This window comes from Ictidomys tridecemlineatus, chromosome 7 (genome assembly GCF_052094955.1).
Source record: "Ictidomys tridecemlineatus isolate mIctTri1 chromosome 7, mIctTri1.hap1, whole genome shotgun sequence".
NCBI lineage: Eukaryota > Metazoa > Chordata > Mammalia > Rodentia > Sciuridae > Ictidomys > Ictidomys tridecemlineatus.
In genome coordinates, this window is record NC_135483.1 from 120,439,023 (window position 1) to 120,463,506 (window position 24,484).

The 24,484-nt window shown below is 37.9% G+C and overlaps 1 protein-coding gene across 13 annotated transcripts in view; it reads left to right on the forward strand.

Moving 5' to 3' along the window:
• Lypd6b (LY6/PLAUR domain containing 6B) overlaps window positions 1-24,484 on the forward strand; it is a 170,095-nt gene that overhangs the window by 59,066 nt on the left and 86,545 nt on the right. For 11 of the 13 annotated variants that reach the window (XM_078017367.1, XM_078017361.1, XM_078017368.1 and 8 more), the window contains one exon: window positions 2,739-2,804. The exons of the other annotated variants lie outside the window; for them this stretch is intronic. The gene's annotated coding sequence lies outside the window, so the exon portion shown is untranslated. The remainder of the gene's footprint in view (window positions 1-2,738; window positions 2,805-24,484) is intronic. 13 annotated transcript variants of the gene reach the window in all.

The window sequence follows — 24,484 nt, forward strand, 5'->3', positions numbered from 1 at the left end:
GGAAGGGAAAGGGGAAGGACTAGGGAATGAAGTCCATTTATTGAAAAAGTTATTATTTTTATTGAATATATGAAAATGCATTCTAATTATATATATAAATATAATGCATCAATTAAAAAATAAATAATAGAAGGAAGACCATTAGAGTAGAAGAGGGGACCAGGGGGAGGGAGGAGTGAAGGGAAGAAAGTAGTACTGGAAATTAAAATGGAGAAGACCCCATGATATAGCCATTTATGAATATGCTTGGATGAACCCCACTACTATGTATATTGCACAAAAAATAAATTTAAAATTTTTAAAAAAGGGGTATGGCTTGAAAATCATAGCTGACTTATTAAGATAAAGGTGAAAGTTGAAAGGGCAGTTTTCTTTTTAAAAGGGTAGGATGTAGTACCATGTGACACTTTCCTATAGATGAGTATAACTGAAGCCATTTGATTCCCAATGAAAATTATTGCACAATTTTAGCTGTTTTTTTTTCCGCCTTCTAAATGGGAGTTTGGTTAAGCACAGCCATGCTTAATATTTGTATGCACTTGGGCTGAACCAAAAAAAAATTATTGACTCTTAGCTAGTTTGGTTAATAATTGCTCTGTGTTTGGTGCTGAAGCCATTGGATTCTGTGGGGTGGGAGAGAGGCACAGCAATGGATGAGGTCATATGAGGGAGCAGAGGACCGAGCTCTAAATCAGGTGAAGGCAGGCAGGCAGGTGTGACTAGAAGGTGAGAGGTGAGCTGGTTGGAAGGGAAGAGAAAGGTGAGAGAGGGAGCAAGACAGGACTGAGACACACAAAGACACAGATACAGAGACATACTTGCAGATGCAGAGACAGAGACAGGAAGAGAGTGAGGGAATGAGGGAGGGAGGGAGGGAGGGAGGGAGAGGGAGAGAGAATGGGCCAAAAAAATAAAAATAAAAATAAAAGCAGTAAAAGAAGCAGGAGAGCCTCAGAGAGAGGAGAAAGGGGAGGAAGGAGTCCGTGAGTCTGAAGAGGTCTTGTTTGTCATGGCTCCCCTGGTAGCCGCCTGAATTCCTGTTTTTGTGAGTTACCCTAAAGCCAATGTAAGTTCATTTGCTAGTTAATGAATGAAAAATCATTTGAGAGAACAGGTAGCAAATTACACTGATAGGTTTAATTTCGTTAATTTCCACCTAGTCCATGCTTTCAGATCCCGAACTTGGGTCCTGAGTCATGTTAATCATTAGTTAATATTAATATGGAAATGAGTTTACCCTTTTGCAAGTCCCAGTTTCAATCAGTATGTAATTATGAAAATCAGTCCTAAAGATGTTGTGAAAGGGTGTTGCTTTCCAGGCAATAATTAAACCTCTCTGTATCCCTGGGTGGTTGATTTTTTTTTCCTTCTTAGTTTTTATTTATTTTTTCTTTTTCTTTTCTTTTTTCCTTGGACTTTCTACAGGTGGAAAAGGATAGCAAGTTGTTGACTGAGAGGTTCTTTGGTGGAGGCAGGTAAAAGTCCCATGGAGAGAAGGAAACAAACTGAATGTTTTAGTGCTGGAGGTGAAAGAGATGAAAGATCAGATGTTTTCTCCTAGTCCAAGGGGAAAACCTTAAATTTTTTTAAAAAAGTGTCAATAGAAGCTTTAAAACTCCAGTTGTTTTCATAGGAGTATTTTTGAGCCAGATCTCAAAACATGGAGCTAATCTCCATCTTCAATTGGGATTCAACCAATCATGCTTGCCAGTTTCAGTTTCTTGCAAGTAAACAGTTGCTCAAAAGTAGCAACATATGAATGATGATAATGATGATGATGATGATGATGATGATGATGATGATAGTGTTATGGGAACTGTGCATTACTGGAAAGGTCAATCATGAAAGTCTTGTGGACACTATGCACTGCTATCTTCTGCTCTACCTCAACACCCGCCCCCCACCCCAAGGAAACCTCTCCAACTGCAAGTGCAGGGCAAGGCTGCTTCAAAAATCCTTCAATTATGAGACCTTCAAGGAATAGGTGCAGATGTAGACACTCTTCTTGGACTTTGTGTCTGCCCCCCTGCAATATTTTCAGCAGGATGTTAGAAAGGGACATCCATTTGTGCACATCATATACAGAAATACCCTGGGTTGTCAGGTGAAAGAAAGAACATCCAATTAAACTTACAAAGAAGTATCTGCTGTTTATATGAAATTCCAGATTTTTTTTCCTGAGCATCCCATGTTTTTATTCTCTGAACTGGCAACCCAAAGAGTCACTTCCATTGGGGACTGCCTGGCCGTAAAGATCTCAGCTGGACAGTAATTAAGCTTGTCATTCCCAGAGCAGTGACAAGTTCATCTGTCTTAGGATCCTTGTAACTTCTTCCAGAAGGTAAAGTAGATGTAACAGTAAATAACAATAATGAAAGAAGGTAGCATTCTTGGATCAGGTATCATCAGAGACACATACAAAATTACAGAGTAGGCAGTATAAACAGCCTCTTATGTAAATTAAATTGCTTTACCAACATTGGGAAAAGTCAATGTCTGTTGATTCATCAGTTGGAAGTGCAAGTGTGCTTGAATTTAAGCATCAGCAGGGTTTTTGAGCTATTTGGTCATTCCATCATGTCTCCAAGTGATTTTTAGTGCATAGAAACAAAATGTATTTAATCAGGAGTTGAATATTACATTTCTGATTATTTTGAGGTGGTATTTTTTAAAGATTTTGCGAATAGACATCGCAAATTCTTACTTGTTATAACTTTGTCTTTTGTTTGCTTTTTGAGGTGGAAAATCCAAGAAGCTGCAAATCCTAGCTCCATGCTCTCTCTGAATGACTTTAGCACAGCCTTGTAAGTACCGATGTTTGTACATCCTGAATTCCATTATGAAACCCCTCAAACTTTAATTTTCTGAAGTCGCTCTAACTTTTATATTATTAGACTGACATTGAGCTGTGTTTTTGAAATCTGTTTTCCCTGTGTGAGTTGTTTAGGACATGACCAAAAATGGGGTTTGATTTCTCACATTGCTTCTGAAAGTTAAGCTCATCCACTGACATTGGAAAGTTGTTTTATATTTTATGTATGGCTATATATTTTTTTCTTTTTTTTAATCATACTGCTTTACTGAGGAAGTTTAGGACAAATGTGAGATGACAGGACTGTGATGTAGGGCATGTCCTGCACTTTCACAAGGCTAGAATGCCTTTCCCACATATTGAACTGTCACAGCAATGATCAGTAGCTCAGAAGGCCTCCTGCATTCTTGACTGGCTGCCAAAACAATTGCTTAAGTAAATGTTTCCTGATGTCCATTGACCATTAACACCCTCCACATGCAACTGGTTATGAGCTAAGACTTTTCAAGAACCTCTGCCTATACTTAGGGAAATCCACAAAGGAAAAAAAAAAAAAAAGCTTTGCTGTTGTGACCCTTTGGACTGGGGACAGTAAATTAGTCCCTTCAGAAGAAACAGAAGCACTTCTCTTCCATCTTTTCTTGCAGAACAGTGTGGGTCTCTGAACTGCCTAAGGTAGGATCACAGCAGGCCTGCAGGAGGCAATTGGTATTCTAAGATCCCTCTAACTTGCAACCCAGGAGAACTCCTAAGAGTGTCAAATGCTATATTTGTTGGGTGTTAAAGTGATTCCTAATGATCAGGGTGTCATCAGGTCCATCTCAGGTCTCCTCAGAGCTCTGTGAGTAGCATCAAGGGAAATGCATGGTGTAGGATCAAGTGGTTTCTTTTATGGTGGGCTGATATTCATGAATACAGACTTAAACCCAGAGACTTTTAAAACCTATTTTCCCCCAAATTAAAAGAGGAACTAGTACTTAAGATGAGACCACACCTGATTGTCCTGTATTAGTGTGAGGTTGCTTGTAAGCTTATTTTTGGTACAGCAGAGTGACATTTAATAAACAGGGGCCAGAGGCTTTCCCAGAAGTTATTTCCCTAGATTCATGCAGGCCTTACGTAGAAATGTGTTCAGGAGTGGTCATACCCCTGTCTTAGAGCTGTGTGAGCAATTTGTCTTCTTTATGTTCAGTTTCACATTTTTGTTCTAAAGAGAACATTTTTTTTTAAATCAACTTCTTGTTAGGAAAAGATTGATTATTAACGTCTGTTGGAAGCTGCGGGGAGGGATATGCTGCGGTGGAGTACGTCACAGTCTAAACTGGGCTGAATTTTGTATTTTAAAGTTGTCCTCATTTCCTTTGGGCCTGGCTCTGGGTCCAGCATCCTTCTCAACTCAGAGGTCAAACCAGACACTGCTAATCAGTTGACATTGACTCATGGGCTGAGGCCAATTTGCTTTTGGCTTTGATGACTTTTTTTTCTCTCTTCGTTTGAAATTACTGTTCCAAAGCAGCTCTATGGGTCTTCTAAATGTAGGTCTCAGGTTGGTATCCTTTGGCCTTAATAGAAGAATAGCCAGAGTTGCAGGCAGAGGGCTGGTCTGCTACTGAGGACATTGACCTTTAGTAGGTAGGGATTGGGCAGGGGGAACCCTTGCTTTTTCTCCTGTGTCTCCCTGCCATGTCACCCATGGGCAGTGGGTGCTACAACTGGGCTAGAGGACCTTTTAGGAGATTTCCCATCCAAGAATATAGGGTCAATGTATCCTATTCTTGGACAAATTTAGTTCCTCTTCATCCTCTGCCTCAACTCCCACTGGTGTTTGTGAACCAAGTCTGTCTTATTACTATGTTTTCAGATGATAGCATTATGTGAGTTATTGTAGAAGGTTAAATGAATTCTTCTTTGAACTTACTAAAAGTCTTAGAATCCTCTTACAAATGATCATGCAGGCTGGGTTGGGAGTTACCCAGCATTCAGAATGAAAGAAGCAAAACAAATAAAAATCTGCTTCCTCTCTGTGCTAATACTGCTCCTGAGCCCTCCTGCTGCCCAGCTTTCTGTGGCATTTTAAATCCACACTGTTGTTGTTTGAACAAACCCTGGTGGGTGTTCTGATTTTGCAGGGCAGAGCTGTGTATCTTCAGACAGTCAGAAGTCATTTACTTAAACAATAGACCCTGTTGTTATGCTGCTGTTTTCAATAACTTACCTTGACTTCACTTTCATTAGCTTGCCATTGGCAAAAGATGTACATCTCAAATTTGGCTAATTATTCAGTCAGTGCAACTGTCAGTAACCTAGCCATCTTTGCACAGTGGACTCTCTATCAGAGCCAGCCTTTCATGCAGCTTTTCAAGGGCAGGAAGAGATGAACCAAAGCCAGAGCACATCTGGAATTCTCAAGGGATCTGCTAAAGTCTCTCTTTTCTTCAGTATACTCATTCCCCTGTGGATCTCCATAGAAGTACTGTTGAGAGACTACACAGCCCAAAAGCTGGAAATGAAAAGGAATTAGGATTGGTGGGGAAGGGACACCACAAGTAGCCCTAAAAATTGTCACTGAATTATGAATTTAGTGGAATTGCTAAAGCTTAGGTCATGCTTGGCAAACCACTACGGGTATTTGTGCACAAGGGCACTGAGCCAATGGGTTAAGTGGGGCCAAAATCCAACTCATGTGCTGCCTGGCAGAAGGCTCTGTTGGCCTGGAGAAAGGAAGGTCTTTGTCAAATAATCATACAAGCACTGTTCTCTCTCTATGCCGTGTTCATGACAAGGCTCATCTGCCCAGAGTGAGCACCTGTTTCTAGTTTGCAAATGAGCACCCTGCCTTGATGCTTCCTCTCAAGGCTTCAGAGTAGGTCAGACTTTTATGTGAACCCTGAACCCATCTTGGCCTCATGTCTCAGGTGACAGACTCTGTGAGATCCTGGAGGGCAGGAACTCTCATGACATGAGATCATTACAGGAGGTGCACATGATAACATGTAACCAGTTATTTCCTCTTAACTTTCATTTAGCCCAACTCACCAGCCAAGAAGGAAATACCAGTTGTCAAAAGGGATAATCAGCAAGTGCTAGACATGTCTTAGTTAGACACACCAGCCTCCAGAGAGAACTGCGCCTAGACCTAGGACTTCTACAGAAAATTCTGCAGGCATTTACCTATGGTTGTAGTGTTCATTGTATTTCTTTCTTTCTTTTCTTTTCTTTTTTTTTTTTTTTTTTTAGAATTATCTTCTACCTTTATCAAGGGATTCTGTTTCTCTATTCAAAGAAGTGAAGGAATATTTTAAAAAGACATGAGTATATATAAAAACATCCTTTAAAAATAGTAGGTAAATCATAATGCTGGACCACCTTCTTGCTTTAGTCAAATCCAGGTTATCACTGGAATGGACTGAATGTACGCAGCACTGATATAGTATAGGGAGACCCAGTGTGAGATGGAATTTTTGAGTATGAGAAAGGGAGTAATATAGGTTGCTGATAATTTATGTTAAGAAGCATATAAAAGGAATCATTTGCACTGTGATTGGAGGAATTTTTGTTCAAATGCAGAAGAGTGCACATTTTGGGGTGTGCTTGTTCTCTCAACAAAAGCTAAGAAATTGACTGGTAGACTCCATGGATTTCTGAGGTAGGACTGCAAAATGTAGGAGAGGGAGCTATTTAAAAGTCAGGCAATAGCACCCACATATTTTTTTCCTGTAATGAAGAAATGACTGGATTAAAGGCAGAAAGTTCCAGAAGCGAAATACGTTTATTAATTGCCCCTTGACTTGGGGTCTCTTTGTATGTCCCTCCAACTCATTCATTTTCTATGTCCATCTTTCTCGCTCACAAGTGCACACACACCAGCCAATCCACAAATGATTCAAATCTGCCTTCTCTGTTGAACACTTTCCTGCAGAAGCCACACTGTAAAGGAATAGGTGAAATACCAACCCAGGGAGCTCAGGGCGTTGTTTCTCAGTCCTCTTTGGTGAAATAACACATCTAGCTGTCATTCTGGAATGGCTGAGATCACTGCAGTAGGAGCATTGTTTGGCGTCCAGTGACAACGTCAGCTTATGTTTACATAAAGAAAAAAAGCATATCATCTGATATAATCTCAGAAAACTGCTGCCACAGGCCTTTGAAACAATTAGTTTAGACTATTTCACAGGGCATTAAGCTTAACAGTGTCAGTCTGTTCCTAAATGCTGTTCAAGAAATTTTTGCAATGAGGCCAAAATTCAGATTGGCCAAAGGGCAGCCTCAAATAGGCCAACTCATCTTATTATTTTTTAAACAGGTTTTCTTAAGATATAATTGACCTACAATAAACTGTGCATATTTAAAGTGTGTAATTTGCAAAGTTTGTACATATGCATACATCTGTGCAACTATCACCACCATTAATACGAATGAACGCATTCATGTTTTCTTCTGCCCCTCGGAAATCCCTCCTCCTGTCCCTCTCTATCAGCCCCCTTATCCTGGAACAAAAGTGGTTTCTGCTTATATTGAGGGTATGGTGTATACTTTCTTTGTGTCTGGCTTTGTTCACGTAGCATAATTATCGTGTGATTCGTGCATGTTGTGTATATCATTAGTTCATTCTGTTTTACTGCTGAGCAACATTCCATTGTGTGGGTATGCTGTAATTTGGCTTAGCCACTCACCTGTTGTTGGATATTGGGGGTTGTTTTCAGCTTTGGGCCATTACAAAGTTACCATGAACGTTCGTATAAAAGTCTTTGTATGGATATATACTGTGCAATGGCTGGATCATATGGTAGCTGTGTAAACAGTGTGACAGTTTATTAAATTGGCTTAGCTATTTGATAAACAGCTACGTTGTCTTCCAAGTTACTGCTTCATGTTCCCACAAGCAGCGTTGAGAGTTCCAGTTTTCTATACCTTCACCAAAACATGGTGTGTGAACCTCTTGTCCTGTGGTTTCCACTTGCATTTCCCCACTGAAATGGGGCATTGAGGCTGAGCATCCTTCATGTGATATTTACCAGTTGTATGCTTTTTTTGGTGAGGTGTTTGCCCTTTTGAAAAGTTGGATTGTTTTCTCATTTAGTTTTGAGCATTATTATGTATTCCCTAGGCAAATCCTTTATCAGATATGTGCTCTGAAAATATTTTCTTTCAGTCTTTGTTTGTCTTTATATACTTTTAGCAGTAACTAAAAACTAAAAGCTTTTAGTTAAGAACTAAAGTTTTTACAAATTTACATCCCATTGCTGCAGCACTGTGGCTGTGAAGTTTGTCCTTTTCTCCATTGAATGGTGAGAAATCTGTCAGAAATCAGTCACTCAGATAATTTCCAATGCATGTTTATTACTGGACCCCTTAACGTCCCCAGTCTATGAGCCTGTGCCATCTTGATTGCCCCAGCTCTGTCATAAGACTTGAAATCAAGTGGTTGTTTGGGCTACCCTGGTTTCCTTTGCATTTTCATAGGAATTTCTGAATATTTTTGGTTGTTCTAATTAGTTAAACATGACAGATTATATTTTGACCCATCATATATAAGTGGAGTATAACTTCTCATTCATCTGGCTATACATGTTGTAGAGTTACACAGGTCATGTAATAATGTATGCACATAGGGTAATAATGTCTGATTCATTCTATACTCATTTCTACTCCCATGCCCCCTCCCCTCTGCTCACTCTCCTCTGTCTAGTCCCCAAATACCTCTATTCTCTCCCACCTTATTGTGAATTAACATCTGCATATCAGAGAAAACATGGTTCTTTGGGACTGGCTTATTTTGGTTCTTTGGGATTGGCTTATTTTGCTTAGCATAATATTCTCCAGTTCCATACATTTACTGGCCAATGCCATAATTTCATTCTTCTTTAAGGGTAAGTCCATTGTATCTACATACTACAGTGAGAAAAATGGACCTCGATTTTGGTGTGACAACTAAGAAATCTTTCCCTAACCAAAGTAATCAGGGTTTTCGCCTACATTTAAATGATTTTTTTTCCAAAATTTTGATTTCTGATAATTTGTGCTGACATATTTAAATATAGTTGATTTTTTTTGTATATTGGTCTTATATCTGATAACCTTCCTACTGTCACTTATTAAAATTGTAGTTGTGGGGGGATTCAGGTTTCCTGTAGATGATTATGCATACCTAATACAGACAGTTCTGTGTGGGAACCTTTCATTTCTTGGGCTTGGATTGTTGCAAGATCATGCTACATCCTCCTGTACAGTAGTCAGCAGAGGAGGAGAGGGCGGACAACTTTTTTTCCTCATAAGAGGGGAAAGCCTCAGTCTGTTCCTGGTGTGCTGAGAGTTTTTATCAGAAATGGATGTTGAATTTTATCAAATGATTTTTCGGTGTCTCTTGAGATAATCATGCTTTTAATTTTTGTTAATATGGTAAACAGTGTGGATTTTTTTTTATCTTTTAAGTGAATTTTAAACCAACCTTGTATTCTCACAATAAAATATGTGGTTGTGATGGATTATCATTTTACGGTATTTTGTTTAGAATTTTTACATTTATGCTCATGAAGAAGTATATTGGCTTGTAGTTTTCTTTTTCTTTTTTTTTTATTGGTACTGGGGATTAAATCCAGGGGCACTCTACCACAGAGCTACATCCTCAGTCCTTTTTTTTTTTTTTGCCTTCTGCACATTTTATTTTTTTAAGAATGTTTTCTAATTTGTTATATATGACAGCAGAATGCATTTCAATTCATATAACACAAATATAGCACATTTTTATCTCTTATTGTACACAAAGTAGAGTCACATCATTCGTATCTTCATACATGTACTTAGAGTAATGATGTCCATCTCATTCCACTTCCTTTCCCACCCCCATGCCCCTTCCTTCCCTTCCCTTCCCTTTGCCCTATCTAGAATTCATCTGTTCCTCCAATGTCCCCCCATACCCATTATGAGTCAGCATCCTTATATCAGAGAAAATATTTGGCATTTGGTTTCTTGGGATTGGCTGACTCCACTTAGCATTCTATTGTCTGACTCCATCCATTTACCTGCAAATGCCATGATTTTATTCTCTTTTAATGCTAAATAATATTCCATTATGTATATGTTCCACAGTTTCTTTATCCCTTCAGTAGATGTACTGAAGGGCATCTAGGTTGGTTCCAGAGTTTAGCTATTAGGAATTGTGCTGCCATAAACATTGATGGGGCTGTGTCCCTGTAGTATGCTGTTTTTAAGTCCTTTGTGTATAGATTGAGGAATGGGATAGCTGGTTCAAGTGGGGTGGTTTTATTCCCAGTTCTCCAAGGAATCTCCATACTGTTTTCCATATTGGCTGCACCAATTTGCAGTCCCATCAGCAATGTATGAGTGTGCCTTTTCCCCCACATCCTTGCCAACACTTTTTGTTGTTTGTATTCTTAAGAGCTGCCATTCTAACTGCAGTGATATGAAATCTTAGAGTGGTTTTGATTTGAATTTCTCTAATTACTAGAGATGTTGAACGTTTTTTCCAATTTTTTTTTTCATTTTGAGACAGAGTCTTACTAATCTGCTGAGGTTGACCTTGAATTTGTAATCTTTTTGCCTCAGCCTCCTAAGTAACTGGGATTGTAAGCATGTGCCAGTGCACCTGGCTGTTTGCAGTTTTCTTATAATGTATCATTTTGTTTCTGGTATTAGAGTAATGCTGGTTTTGTGGAATGAGTTGGGAATGCTTTCTACTTTTCATTTTTCTGGAAGTGTTTGTGTAGAACTAGTGTTATTTTTTTCCTTAAACTTTAGTTGAATACATCTGTGAGGCCTTTTGAGTCCAATGTTTTCTTCATGGGAACTATAAATACGATTTATTATAGAGCTATTCATAGGTTACTAATTTCTTCTTGAATAAGCTTTGGTGATTTGTGTCTTTTAAGAATTTTTTTCCATTTATTTTGTTCCTTTTTATACTTTTGATATTTGAAGAATACATTATGCCAAACCCTAATATAATTTGTCTTTCTCTTGTTTTCTTAATAATTTGTATAGAAGGTTATGAAATGATTGAGCTTCTCAAAGAACCAACTTTTATCTTTATTGGTTTTTGGTTTCATTATTTTTTTAGTTTCTTCTATACCCTTAATTTCTTTTCTTCTTATTTTGAGGGTCAATTTCTTCTACTTTTCTATCATTACAAATTTCTTACTGAGTTCTGTTTAGCATCGTCTCACAGACTCTGATGTTTCCTGTTTACATTTGCATGTCTAGTTATATTTTAAATATATTTGATCCATGGTTTATATAGAAGTGTGTTTAGTCTCCAAATACTTGAGGGTTTCCTGAGCTGAGTTATTCTGTTACTGATTTCTCATTTAACTCCATTGTAGTCACAGAGGATTTGAATCTTTTTAACCTATGTAGGCTTTTTGTTTTTGTGTTTCTTTTCTGCACAGAATACATTCTAGCTTGGTGAGTTCCAACTGTATGTTAAAAGAATTCGGATTCTTCCTTTGATGAGTGGAGTGATCTATAATTGCCAATTAAATCAAGTTGGTTGATAGTGTATCCTTACTGTTTTTCTGTTTGTTCTATTAAATATTGAGTGAGGTATTTATATTTCTACATTTAATTAGAAATTTATGTCCTTTTGAAGTTCAATGAGCTTTTGTTACATATAATTTGAAACTTATGTTTTTTAGGTTCATAAATGTTTAGCATTGTTATGTTCTCTTAATGATTAATCACTTTATCTTTATGAATTTTTTTTTATTTTTGAAGATATCTTTTTTCCTGATTTGTATGCGGTCTAATGTCAGTATTGTCACTGTAGTTTTTTTTTGACTAGTGATATCACGTAATATCCTTTTTTCTCCTTTGGTTTTTAACCTTTTTATGTTTATGTTTAAAGTGTGTTTCCTATGAACAGTGAATTGTTGGTTCTTGTATCTGGCTAACAATGTCAGCCTCCAGTTTCCATGTTAGAATGATTGTGATGACTAATTTGGTTACTTTTAAGTTTTTATCTTGCTACTTACTTTCTATTGCTTACTTTTGTTCTTTGCTCCCCATTTTACTTATTTTTCTGGCTTTTGTTTGGATGGAGTTGTTTTTAATGATTCTGTTTTAGCTACTATGTTGGCTGATGAGCTAGACCTGTTGTTTTAATTTAATGGCTGGTTTCCAGTTTGTAGTACATTTTTAAATTGTCTTAGTGCACCTTAAAATGATATTATGTCACATCACAGTGTGAGAACATTATAATAGTATAATTTCATTTCTAGTCCTTTCTTCAGTATTTTAAATATTTTGCCCTACATTTTACTTATACATATGAAGAAACCCAACACACTAGTATTATTTTTATGACAATTATTTAATAAAGAGAGTTAGATGATAAGAAAAATCATATATATTTATCCATGTAATTGGCATTCCTGGTGCTCTTTATGTAGAAACATATTTCCACCCAGTGACAGTTTCTGTTTGAAAAAATCCCTTTGACAGTTCTTATAATGCAGATCTTAAAGCTTTTGTATATCTGAAAAAGTCTTCATTTAATTTTTATTGTGTATAAAATTTTGGGTTGATTTTATTTCAATCCTTTAAAGATGTTCAACTGTTTTCTTATTCACATTGTTCCTGATAAAAGAAATTTGCTGTCCTTTTGCTGATTGTTCCTCTGTGTATAATGTGCCCTTCTTCTTTTGCTACTTTAAAGATTTTCTTAGTTTAATAACTGGTTTTAAACAGTCTTATTACTATGTAAGTCGCTATAATTTTATTTTTTTCTTGTGTTCTGAGTTCATTAAATATCTTAAATCTATAAGTTAATAGCTTTTATCAAATTTTAAAAATTTCTTGGGCCCCATTCTTAGTTTTTTAAAACTGTTTTTATTGGTACAAAATAGTTATACATAATAGTGGGATTAATCATGCCATATTTGTATGTGCATATAACATAATTTGATGAATTTCATTTCCCACTACCTTCCTTGACCCTATCCTCCCGACTCCTTTAACCACTTGCTCTGCTTATCTCCCTTCTATTATTATTATTATTATTATTATTAAACTGCCCATCTTTTATTTTAAAGAGAACTCCAATCCCATGTATTTTAGACTGCTTAAAGTTTGCCTTCAGTTCACTAATGCTCTTCTCAATTTTAAAATTTCTTTTCCTCTCTGTTTCATTTTGGATAGTTTCTATTATTCTATTGTTAAAACTCCTAATCTTTTGTTCTGTAATGTCTAATTAGTCATTTATTCTGTCTGTTGTATTTTACATCTCAGACACTGGTTTTCTTTTGTAGACATTTTATTTGGGGCTTTAAAAATTTTATATATCTCTACTTAACTTTTTGAACATATGGAGTGCAGTTATAATAGTTTTAATATTCTTGTCTGCTAAGTCTAACGTCTGTGCCAATTCTGGGGTTTTCAGTTGATCATTTTTTTTTCTACTTATTATGGTTGTTTTTGATGCTCTTTATTATGCCTTGTAATCTTTAACTGGATGCCAGACATTATGGATTTTACCTTGTTGGGTGCTGGATATTTTTATATAAGTAGTCTTGAACTTTATTGTAGGAGGCAGTTAAGTTTTTTGGAAACTGTTTTATACAATTTTATAAACACTTTTTGGTATTCTTTTATTATGTGGTCGGAAGAACCATAGCAGCATTTAGTCCAAGACTAAGTACCATCCATTATTCAGAGAAGACCCTTCCTTCATTTATTTAATGACTGATTTTTAAGTATGGACAATGAAATAGGTGTCAAGTGTAAAAGAGCAAATAAGACAAAATTCTTCCTCTTAAGGGGTTTATATTCTATAGGTGGAGACAGACAATAAACCAATAGTTATGTGTCAGGTAGTGATGTGTGCTTTTGAAGAAAAATAAGGCAGAGTAAAGGAAAGATAACAGCACCATATAAAAGTAAATCAATAAAATAAAGATGTTGCGTGTATACACAACTAAAAAATACCTAAAAAAAAAGGATAAATGGCACATATATCCAAATCTCACAGTAGTCAACCAACTACTATTCCAATCCCAGACATGGACAAGCACGTTCAGTTCAAAACTCAGCATGGAAAATAGAATAGAGTAGAATAATATATGAGTGTCTGAGAAGAATTTTTTGAAAAGGTGATATTTGAGCAGAAAGCATAAGGTGTGGGGGAGAAGCAGCACACCAAGTGTTTATCTGTAAGTCGGACACTACAGGAAAATGGAAAGATAAATGCTACTATGTAATAATAAGAGTAGAGTCTGGTTTTAGTATGTTTGGGGAAGAGCAAGGAGGCTATGAGGTGTGGTAAGAAATTAAGGGAAGGAACAGCAGGAAGTAAGATCAGAGAGACAGTATTCGGAGTTTGGGTAATCATATAAGGCTTTGTGCATATGGTAAGAATTTTGAGTTCTTATTAAATAGGGTGATGGAGACCATTTAGACATTTCAAGAAAGATAATGGTGTGACCTAACTTATCTCTTTGAATGCTCATGCTACATCTCTGAGTAGAGCTTTTTCTGACAAAGACAAAAAGTGAGTTTTTGGAAACAGTTTTATAGAATTTTATAAACACTTTTTGGTATTCTTTTATTATGTGGTCAGAAGAACCATAGCAGCATTTAGTCAAAGACTAAGTATTATCCATTTTTCAGAAAAGAGTTTACAGTACTTCCTGGAATGAGCTGTAGGGTTCCTTCTTTGGGAGACTAAGTTAATTTTACAATATAAGTGTCTTTACTACATAAGGTATGGAGAAGAAGATGCTGAGTTTTTAACTGAAATGTGCTTGTCCATGTCTGGGATTGGAATGGTAGTTGGTTGACTACTGTGAGATTTGGATATATGTGCCATTTATTTTTTTAAAAAAATATTTTTTAGTTGTGCATGGATGCAGCATCTTTATTTTATTGATTTACTTTTATGAGGGGCTGAGGATTGAACCCAGTGCCTCACACGTGGGAGACAAGCACATTACCGCTGAGCCACACCCCAGCCACCTGTGCCATTTATCTTGACATGAGATATTCTTTTCCTTTCCCTCTCTCCTCAGAAACAATAAACCAAGGAAAAGAAAATTGTGGACAGAACTTTAAGGATTTGACCTGATACCAGTTGAAGCTCTTGCTTAGTACTTTGTTCACATAACCACAACTTTTAAATTAAGAATTATAGTATAGAATTTAAGGATTGAAAGAAAGAAAATAAGAATTTAGTTAATTACTCTCTGAACTCTCTTTCTGAATATATCATCTTTGGAGAAAAGCATTATCATTCCAAGTAATGCTTTTATCTCAGTTCCAAGGGATATTTCATTTTGATCTAGGAATCTAGGGGTTGGATACACATTGTTTTGGAAAAAAAAGTGTTGGCATTTTCTGCTGCTGAATGAAGTAACTCATGAGAAAGAAATCTCCCAGTGCAGCTTTTTCCTGTTGCCATAAAACCATACCAAGACCCCACATATCTGGGAGGATGAAATTGTACCTTAAGGCTTAACACAGAAGTCATAAAGCCTGGTCTCCTTAAAACTGGCTGTCAGCAACCTGCAAATTAGAACTGTAGGGAATGTTGAAACTTAGAGTTCATCTTGAACATGAAGGAAGTTCACACACACCTATTCTAAGGGCTAATCTTCAGTGACAGATGCAGAGACAGGAGACTCTTGAGTGTTATTAGGAAAACCCAAGCCTTCTTCCATTCTAAGCCCCTTTGACTTTCATTTGAGGCATTAGCTAGTCATTGCCAAGAATATGTCTGAAAGGATTGATCTCAGCTATTTCAAAGGGACCTATTTTGCACAATGTACATAGAGAATTATGTAGTGTTCTATTCTCTTTATATTTTGTATATACCAAAATAACCTCAGATATCAGTGACCCAAATGATTTTTCTACCAGTTAATGTCAAGGTGGACTTGTGGAAAGAAAGCTTATAAAACTGGGAGGCAATCCTCATTACAGAGATTTAAATTATATATTACCACTAATTAGGTAAGTCGATGAAACTTTTGATGCCCCAATTTCTACATCTATAAAGGGAGATTCTGATAATGTCTGTGTCTACCTTATTGGGAAGTCTTGGTGGTCAAATGTATGATTAGATGTCAGATCCTTTGAAGAACTGAAATTCTGCTTGTGGGGAGACTTGTCATGCTCATCTACTATCTACTTAATCACATGGGAAGATTCTTCTCCTGATTCCCCCTGAGATTGGGCAGGTGATGTGTTTGGACAGTGGATTGTGGTTGAACATGAGTCACTTCCGTACCAGACCATTTAATTGCTGATGGGAGACCCTTTAGGACTCTCTTTTCTGCTGTGGTGATTATGGAAATGTGTTTGTACAGTTTAGAGCTGTTTGGAGTACAAACACAACACAAAGAAGATAGTTATCTGGGACAGGTGCCAAGATCCACAGTGGGCTTTGAGTAAGCAAGAAATAAACGTAGACTGTGTCAGATCACTGAGGTTGTGGGGTTGATTGTTATGACAGCATAACCTACTCTATCCGGACTGCTGTAGGTTCAAAGAAGTCAAAATTATTATTGTAGTTATTAGTCAGAAATCTTTGAGCTGTGTCCTAATATTTATCACTAATTTTCTGGGGTGCCATATTCTGACACTTAATGGATTTTAATATGGCTTCTTCAGCTCTTTCCTCCTATTGGATTTAACTTGGACAAGCTGCATAAGCAGTCATAACATATTGCTGGTTATAACACAAAAGGATGAAAACTAAGTTCAAGAAGTACTGTGTGATGGGTCCTCAAGCACTCATTGACGAAAGGAAGAGGAACTGGATCATGTGCCATTAATAGTGGTTCATGTGGCAAAATCAAATACGCTTTCAGTTTTCATCTTATTGACTTTGTAAGCAGGCTTTGGCATATTTTATCACCTTCTCTGCTGTGGTTTGTCCGCCAAGAATTCATGTGCTAGAAGCTTTGTTCCCCATTGTGACCGGACTAAGAGTTGGTGGAGCCTAGCGGGAGATTCTTAAGTCAGTGGGGGCACTGCCCTTAGAAAATTAAGAAAATTCTCATGGAACTCCTGAGTTAGTTTTCACAAGAGTGAGTTGGTATAAGAGCCTGTATTTGACTCCCGCATTCTTCTCTGGCTTCTCATCTTGTGGTGTGATTTCTTCCTCTCTCATGTGCTTCTGCCTTTATGTTACCACCTGCAACAGGGTCCTCACCACAGCTGGCTCCACGACATTTGGAATTCCAGCTTCTGAAACTGTGAGCTAAAGAAACCTTTTTTTTTCTTTCTTTTTAAATTGATTTTATTTTTTTAAATACACAACAGTGGAATGCATTACAATTTTTCATATCTCTGTTTGTATATAAAGTAGATTGACACCCAATTTGTGTCTTCATACATGCACTTTGGATAATGATGTCTATCACATTCACCATCCTTGCTAATCCCCTGCCTCCTCCCATTCCCTCTCTCCTCTCTTCCCTATCTAGAATTCATCTATTCCTTCCATGCTCCCCCTCCCTACCCCACTATGAGTCAGCCGCCTTATATCAGAGAAAACATTCGGCATTTGTTTCTTTGGGATTGGCTAACTTCACTTAGCATTATCTTCTCCAACGCCATTCATTTACCTGCAAATGCCATGATTTTGTTCCCTTTTATTGCTGAGTAAAATTCCATTGTGTATATATGCCACTTTTTAAAATCCATTCATCCACTGAAGGGCATCTAGGTTGGTTCCACAGTTTAGCTACTGTGAATTGTGCTGCTATAAACATTGATGTGGCTGTGTCCCTGTAGTATGCTGTTCTTAAGTCCTTTGGGTATAGTCTGAGGAGAGGGATAGCTGGGTCAAGTGGTGGTTCCATTCCCAGATTTCCAAGGAATCTCCATACTGCTTTCCATATTGGCTGCACCAATTTTCAGTCCCATCAGCAATTTATGAGTGTACCATTTTCCCCACATCCTCACCAACACTTATTGTTGTTTGTCTTCATAATAGCTGTCATTCTGACTGGAGTGAGATGATATCTTAGAGTGGTTTTGATTTGCATTTCCCTGATTGCTAGAGATGATAAGCATTTTTTCATATATTTGTTGATTGATTGTATGTCCTCTTCTGAGAAGTGTCTGTTCAGGTTCTTGGCCCATTTGTTGATTGGGTTATTTGTTTTTTTGGTGCTTAGCTTTTTGAGTTCTTTATGAACCCTAGAGATTAATGCTCCATCTGATGTGTGAGGGGTAGAGATTTGCTCTCAGGATGTAGGCTCTCTGTTCACCTCACAGATTGTTTCTTTTGCTGAGAAGAAACTTTTTAGTTTGATTCTATTCCATTCATTGATTCTTAGTTTTAATTCTTATGCTATAGGAGTCTTATTAAGGAAGCTGGGGCCTAATCCCACATGATACAGATTAGGACCTACTCTTTCTTCTATTAGATGCAGAGTCTGTGATTTATTCCTAGGTCCTTGATCCATTTTGAGTTAAGTTTTGTGCATGGTGAGAGATCCTTTTTTCTTTACAACTGTGTTATAAATCTATGATATTGTGTTACTAGCAACAGAAAGTGGACTAAAACTCTCTTTGGTAGTGGGTTTCCTGGACTCTAGAGTTTTCTTATTTTCCTCTTGTCTCATTGGCCACTCCTTGGTGTTTGCTGAATCCTCCTCTTTCTTATTCTAAATGCTAGATTGCTCTAGAGCTCAGATTTTGGGGGTGGGGTGGGTAGATATCGGGGCACTTAACCACTGAGCCATATCCTCAGCCCTATTTTGTATTTTATTTAGAGACAGTGTCTCACTGAGTCACTTAGTGCCTCACTGTTGCTGAGACAGGCTTTGAACTCCCTATCCTCCTGCCTCAGTCTTCTGAGCTGGGATTACAGGGGTGTGCCACCATGCCCTGCAAGAGCTCAGTTTTTGGACTGATCATTTTTAATTTGAATCTCTCAGACATGTCTACTCTCTGTCTTACTATTAAATGGTTTCTTTTTATTGCTCTGTACTTTTTTATATAGAGAGTAGTAACCCTTTCTATCCTACATTGCTGATAATTTTCCTCATTAGTTATTAGATTTTTAGTTTATTTACAGTTTTTCATATAAGGAATTTACATTTTTAATGAAATCCCAAATATATAATTTTTTAAAGACTTTTGACATTAGTGTGGGATTTTGATCATTTATTCAGGTGTGAAGTAGTGTGCTTCGAATATGAGTGTGGTCTCTACATTAAAACTACTTCCATTTGTAGAACAGGGCTGTGTTGTTCATCCATCACTGTTTGGCCACATTCTTTGGATTATGTAGCTACATGGTGAAGGGACAAGTTACTCCAATTCATATTCTTGCTAAATTACCCTTTTTACCACAATAATTAGTCATTGCTATGTAAAAAAGAACTCTAAAATTTGGAGGTTAAAAAAAACAAACCCAGTAATCATTCATTATGTGTCATGGTTTCTGTGATTCAAGAATTTGAAGTTGCTTGGCTGGGCAGTTCTGGACCAAAATCTCTCATGCAGTTTTAAACAGATATTGATCAGGCTGCAGTCATCTAATGGGTTCTGGGGATGGAGGATTTATTTCTAAGGTGGCATTTGGTGTTGGAATGTTGGTCCCTCTTTATGTAGGTTTCTTCCTGGTTCTTAGCTTTCCCCAGAGAAAGTGATCCAAGAGGCCAAGGAAGAAACTCCAGTTTGACTTAGCTTCCAAAGCCACACATCATTGCTTCAATCTAATTCTAATTGTCCATGTAATTGACCATCTCTGCCTCAGCATATGTGTTGAGGGTGGGGACTTCCAAAGGTCTGAATACCAGGAGGTGAATTACTGGGGGCTCTTGTGGAGGTTGGCTGCTACAGTAAGCAAAGGACATTGTTTGTTTGAGATATTTTCTCAGGTATAGGAAGCTTAGAGTATTGGAATACCAACTTATGAATACCAGATTTATACAAAGTCCTATTAACTTCACACCAGCTGAACAGAAAGGAAATGGATGGATTTTTGTGTACTGTTTACTCAAGTAAGGCCCCGAGGATAGAAAGTATCTGAGATTGAACTGATACAGTATGTTCTGAGGCTAACTTTGATATTTCTTGAATTTCCCACTTCCTCCATACTTCTCTGAATCCAAATATTTTAAATAAAATAAATCAGACAGGGAAAAAATATTTAATGCAGAGTAGAAATAGATGCTAGTAATAGCAATCAATACCTGTTCTAGCTGTTGAGTACTTGCTAGGTGCTAGCTAGGAATGAGATCCTTAAGTTACATCTTATTACTTATTTATTTATGTGGTGCTGGGGATTGAACCCAGGGCTTTGTGCTTGCAAGGTAAGCACTCTACCAACTGAGCTATATCCCCAGCCCAAGTTATATCTTATTTAGTCCTCCCAAAGGCCATTGATACAAGGTGATATTTCCCTCATTTTAAATATGACAAAACTGATAGAGTAATTCATCCAAGGTCATGTAGCAAATGGTTCAGCTGAAAGTTGAACCCATGTCTGTCTCCAAACACCAAGATTAGTTTACTACCTCTTACTGTATTCCACTGATACAATCCCCTACCCCACCCCAATAGGGTTTGGACATCAGAAAATTGAAAAACAGTGGAATTGTGTATTATTTGGAAGGATCCATCAAAGGTAAAAGATCCAGGAAAATGTAATACCAGATAGGAAAACACATTGAAACTGAAAATTGTTTTATAAACGTAAGATGGCACAGTTATTAATACTAGTCAGTACAGAGAAGTAAGAAAATGAATCATGTATAATTTCTCTATTTCTTATTCAGGCAGGTTATAGCAAAGCACCTGCCCATTAATCCTTACCCTGCTAAAACAATAGCAGCCTATCCAGGTAATACATTAGAATTAATGTGTAATTAAAGAAAATTATCATCTGCTTGGCTGTGAAGTGGAAATAGCAATATTTCAAATTAATATATATAGAGAGAGACCAATGAATGTTTTAGATTGGGAAAGCTTGTGAAAATGTATAATTTAGGAAGCTATCAAATCATCAGTTTTAAATTAAGGCAGTAAGAGCTTTAGGTCTGTAAAACACTTTGTTCTAATGTCAATATAATGTCATATTTATCTTCAACATGAATACATTGTTATTTTTTTGACAAACCCTATTTTTAAAAATTGGCCTTGGGATGGGGAGAGCATGTTTCTCTTGGATTTACTCCTCTCTCAATGTGTTCTTTGGTGGCATTAACACATTCATGGTGAACTGGGATGACGATCTTGAGAGTAAGGGATGATATGTAGCCCTCATTACATCACCTTGGCACCCAGCCCATAGACACGAGCAGCAAGAGCCTTGATTTCTTTGAAAAGGAGTTAGAAGAACGTGAAGAAGGTCATGGCCATCAATCTGTTATCACTCTGCTAAATAGGCTCTCTTTAAGGAGGCACATGAAACATATTTCAAAACCTCCAATGAAGGCCCCCAAATGACAATGTTCATCTTACCCCTTCCTAATGAAAGTGTGCAATCTCTGAAACAGAGCTCACAAGCACTGCGCTACCAAATTGTTTAAGAAAATGCCTTTGTTTTAAATTGTCTCAGCTAGAGTCAGCAGACAGTTAACACATATAGTGAGGGATACATATGAAAACAAAAACCATTTTGCAGCCACATTTTATTAGCTTCAAATTTTTATGAGTGGGTCAGTTGTCATATTACTGCAGGGGTAAGAAATGGAGACTGAGGTTGAATGTCCTGTGTACAGCGGCTTGTTGATTGGAAGGCAGAATTAGTCTCGAGGAGCCTGTCTCCCAGAATGCACCCTGCTATCAGTAGCTGTAGCCATGGATATTATATTATGCACTTGGTTTGTTTTCTTTTGCCTTATTTTTAGGGTATCATTTTTTTGGGGGTGGGGTGGGTACCAGGGATTGAACTCAGGGGCACTTGACCACTGAGCTACATCTTCAGTCCTATTTTATATTTTATTTAGAGACAGGGTCTCATTGAGTTGCTTAGTACCTTGCTGTTGGCTGAGGCTGGCCTTTGAACTTGCAATTCTCCTGTCTCAGCCTCCTGAGCTGCTGGGATTACAGGCATGCACCATTGCACCCGGGGCTATTTCTTAGGGTATCTTAAAAAAGAAATATATAGTACTTAGAATTTGAGTCCTCCAACAAGATTTCATGGATGAAATTTTATCCAGCTTTAGATGCCTGCATATGTATTTTACATAATTAAAATTCTGATGCATGTTCAAATATCTGTTTATTTATCACTATTGATTTAAACTTTTTTTTCCTGCTACACAGATTTTTAACAGTAATATTTTATGGTGGCCTCATAATTCATCAAGTTGATATGTCACAATTTAACGGTTCTCTTCCTGCTGGTCACTTAGTTTGTTTCCAAAATATCCTCTGCTATAGATGATAATGTAATAAACTTCTTCATTTTCCAAGGCATTGTTTTCTTAAGTGGATTTTTCAAGATGGATTTAGAGAGTCAAGACCACTTTCAAGCCATGCATGGTGGTGTATTACATACATGTGATCCTAGAGACTCAGGAGACTGAAGCAGGAGGATAACAAGTTTGAGGACATCCTCAGCAACTCAGCAAGGCCCTCAGTAACTTAGTGAGGTCCTGTTTAAAAAAAGAAAAAGAAAAGAAAAGGGTGTGGGGGGCTGCCAGACAACAACAACAAAAACCCCTCAACAACAAAACCAACCAACCCACCAACAATAACCCGACAAAACACTTCCATTGTTTATGACTTCCCTTCATGGGTTTGCATGGGTTTATTTTTCTGAGAGATAGTACGATTTTTATTCTTTTTTAGAGTGTTGATTTTTGAGCGTCTAATCAGCCATTTAGAGTTCACATCGTGCTGATTTGTCTGACTAAGTCGGGTGGCGGTAACGGTTCCAGCAGGTCGCACAGTTCACTCCATTGGTTCAGATGAAGAGGACTCAATGGAGGGCTGCCCTGGGCAGCACTGAAGAACAAAGAACTGCAGCCATGGAAAGCCATGCCAGCCCTAGGCTGACGGGACAGATGGAAGGACATAATGTTTTATGAGGAGCTGTAGCTGTGGACAAAGTGGAGCCCATGGGGGCTGGAGACAAGGGACTGGGGCAGGTGGGAAGCCCCAGGGGCACCTCAACCTCCCTCTCCTCCTTCCCTCCAGTTTCCTGTTAGAGCCTCCCAACGGTTGACCCAAACAGACATGCCCTGGTTCAACCACAGGAACCTGGTTGACATTGTCTTCAGGGGTCACCCTCCTGGGACACAGAGCAGAGCGGACTGTGCATCTAGGGCTGGTGATGTGGAGGGGCAAATGGCAAACACGGGAAACAAAAAGCACCCTTGCACAATAGCGATGGAGAGTCTGTTTCAGTCTCAAGTGTGGATCCTATTTCACACCTCTTCCCTACCCAAGGCCTTAACTATTGCATTTCCTTTGTTTTGAAAACTGGTCACATTGAGGAGGCTGGGGGCTTGTGAAGGAGCATTCAGTTCTAGAACAAGTGACACACCAGTGGGCGCTGTGTTCACTCCTTGGTGGCACATGCCTAAAATACTGGCAGCTCTGGAGGCTAAGGCAGGAGGGTTGTGAGTTCAAAGCCAGCCTCAGCAACTTAGCAAGGCCTCACGCAACTTAGTAAAAACAGTAAGACCCTTTCTTAAAACATAAAATAGGTCTGGGGATGTGGCTCAATGGTTAAGCACCCCTGGGTTCCGTCCCTGGGACCAAAGCCAAAATAGCATCAAGTAGAACCACTGTTAGTATTGAGGGTCTTAAGAAATAATCGGAGTGGGCTGACCTCAAACATATTCATATCCAGAGACCAAATGTGCACAGAGCAGGCTGATGAAGAAAGGTTCTTTTAAGGTAAATGGTCGAATAATCCAATCATCTCATGAAATGTGGAAGGAAAAACTTGCTGAGATCAAAAGGAGCCATGCCACAGTGATTAGCACCATCTGTCTGTCCCACTGGAGCAACAGTGTGGTTCCAAGCAGAGCATCACCTAGCATGTTAATTTTATATGATTGATGTGAACACTATCAGTCTTGTAGTTTGGGTTGTGTTTATTTATGCACATTCTTTTATTTATAGGTTAGGGCCATGGATCTAAGGATCTTGGCCCTGGTTTTATGTTTGTTGTTTTCTAACTAACTTACTAATAATGATAATTAGCACCAAGGAATCCAAGGCAACATTTTTTTCCTTTAAAGAAGGTCTGTACATAATTGAAGTTGTATAAGTGGTGTGTGGAGGGGAGGGTGCTAATCGGGTAATTTTGGCCTTCATGTAATGATTTAAGGAAGGAAGAAAGGGAGGAAGGGAGAAAGAAAAGAACTTTAAAAAAATGCTCTCTAAGGACTTTATGAATCTTCACCCCAAGAATTCACGAGGTTTTGGCTGATCTAGAAGCACATATTTAGGAACAGCCCTATGGTATTGGCCAATAGGATCCACTGGTTCATTTGCTTTATGCTTTTATTTATTTGTTTATCTATTTTTGTGTGGTGCTGGGGATTGAACCCAGGGCCTTGTGCATGCGAGGAAAGTACTCTACCAAATGAGCTATATCCCCAGCCCTGCTTTATGGTTTTATACCTGTGGACTCTTTCCTGTGGAATCCAAGAGCTATTCTTTTTTTGTCATAACCAAGCAGCATCATGAACTCTTATATTAATTGACTTTCTGAAGTATGAACTCCATTTGTTGAAAACATTAAAG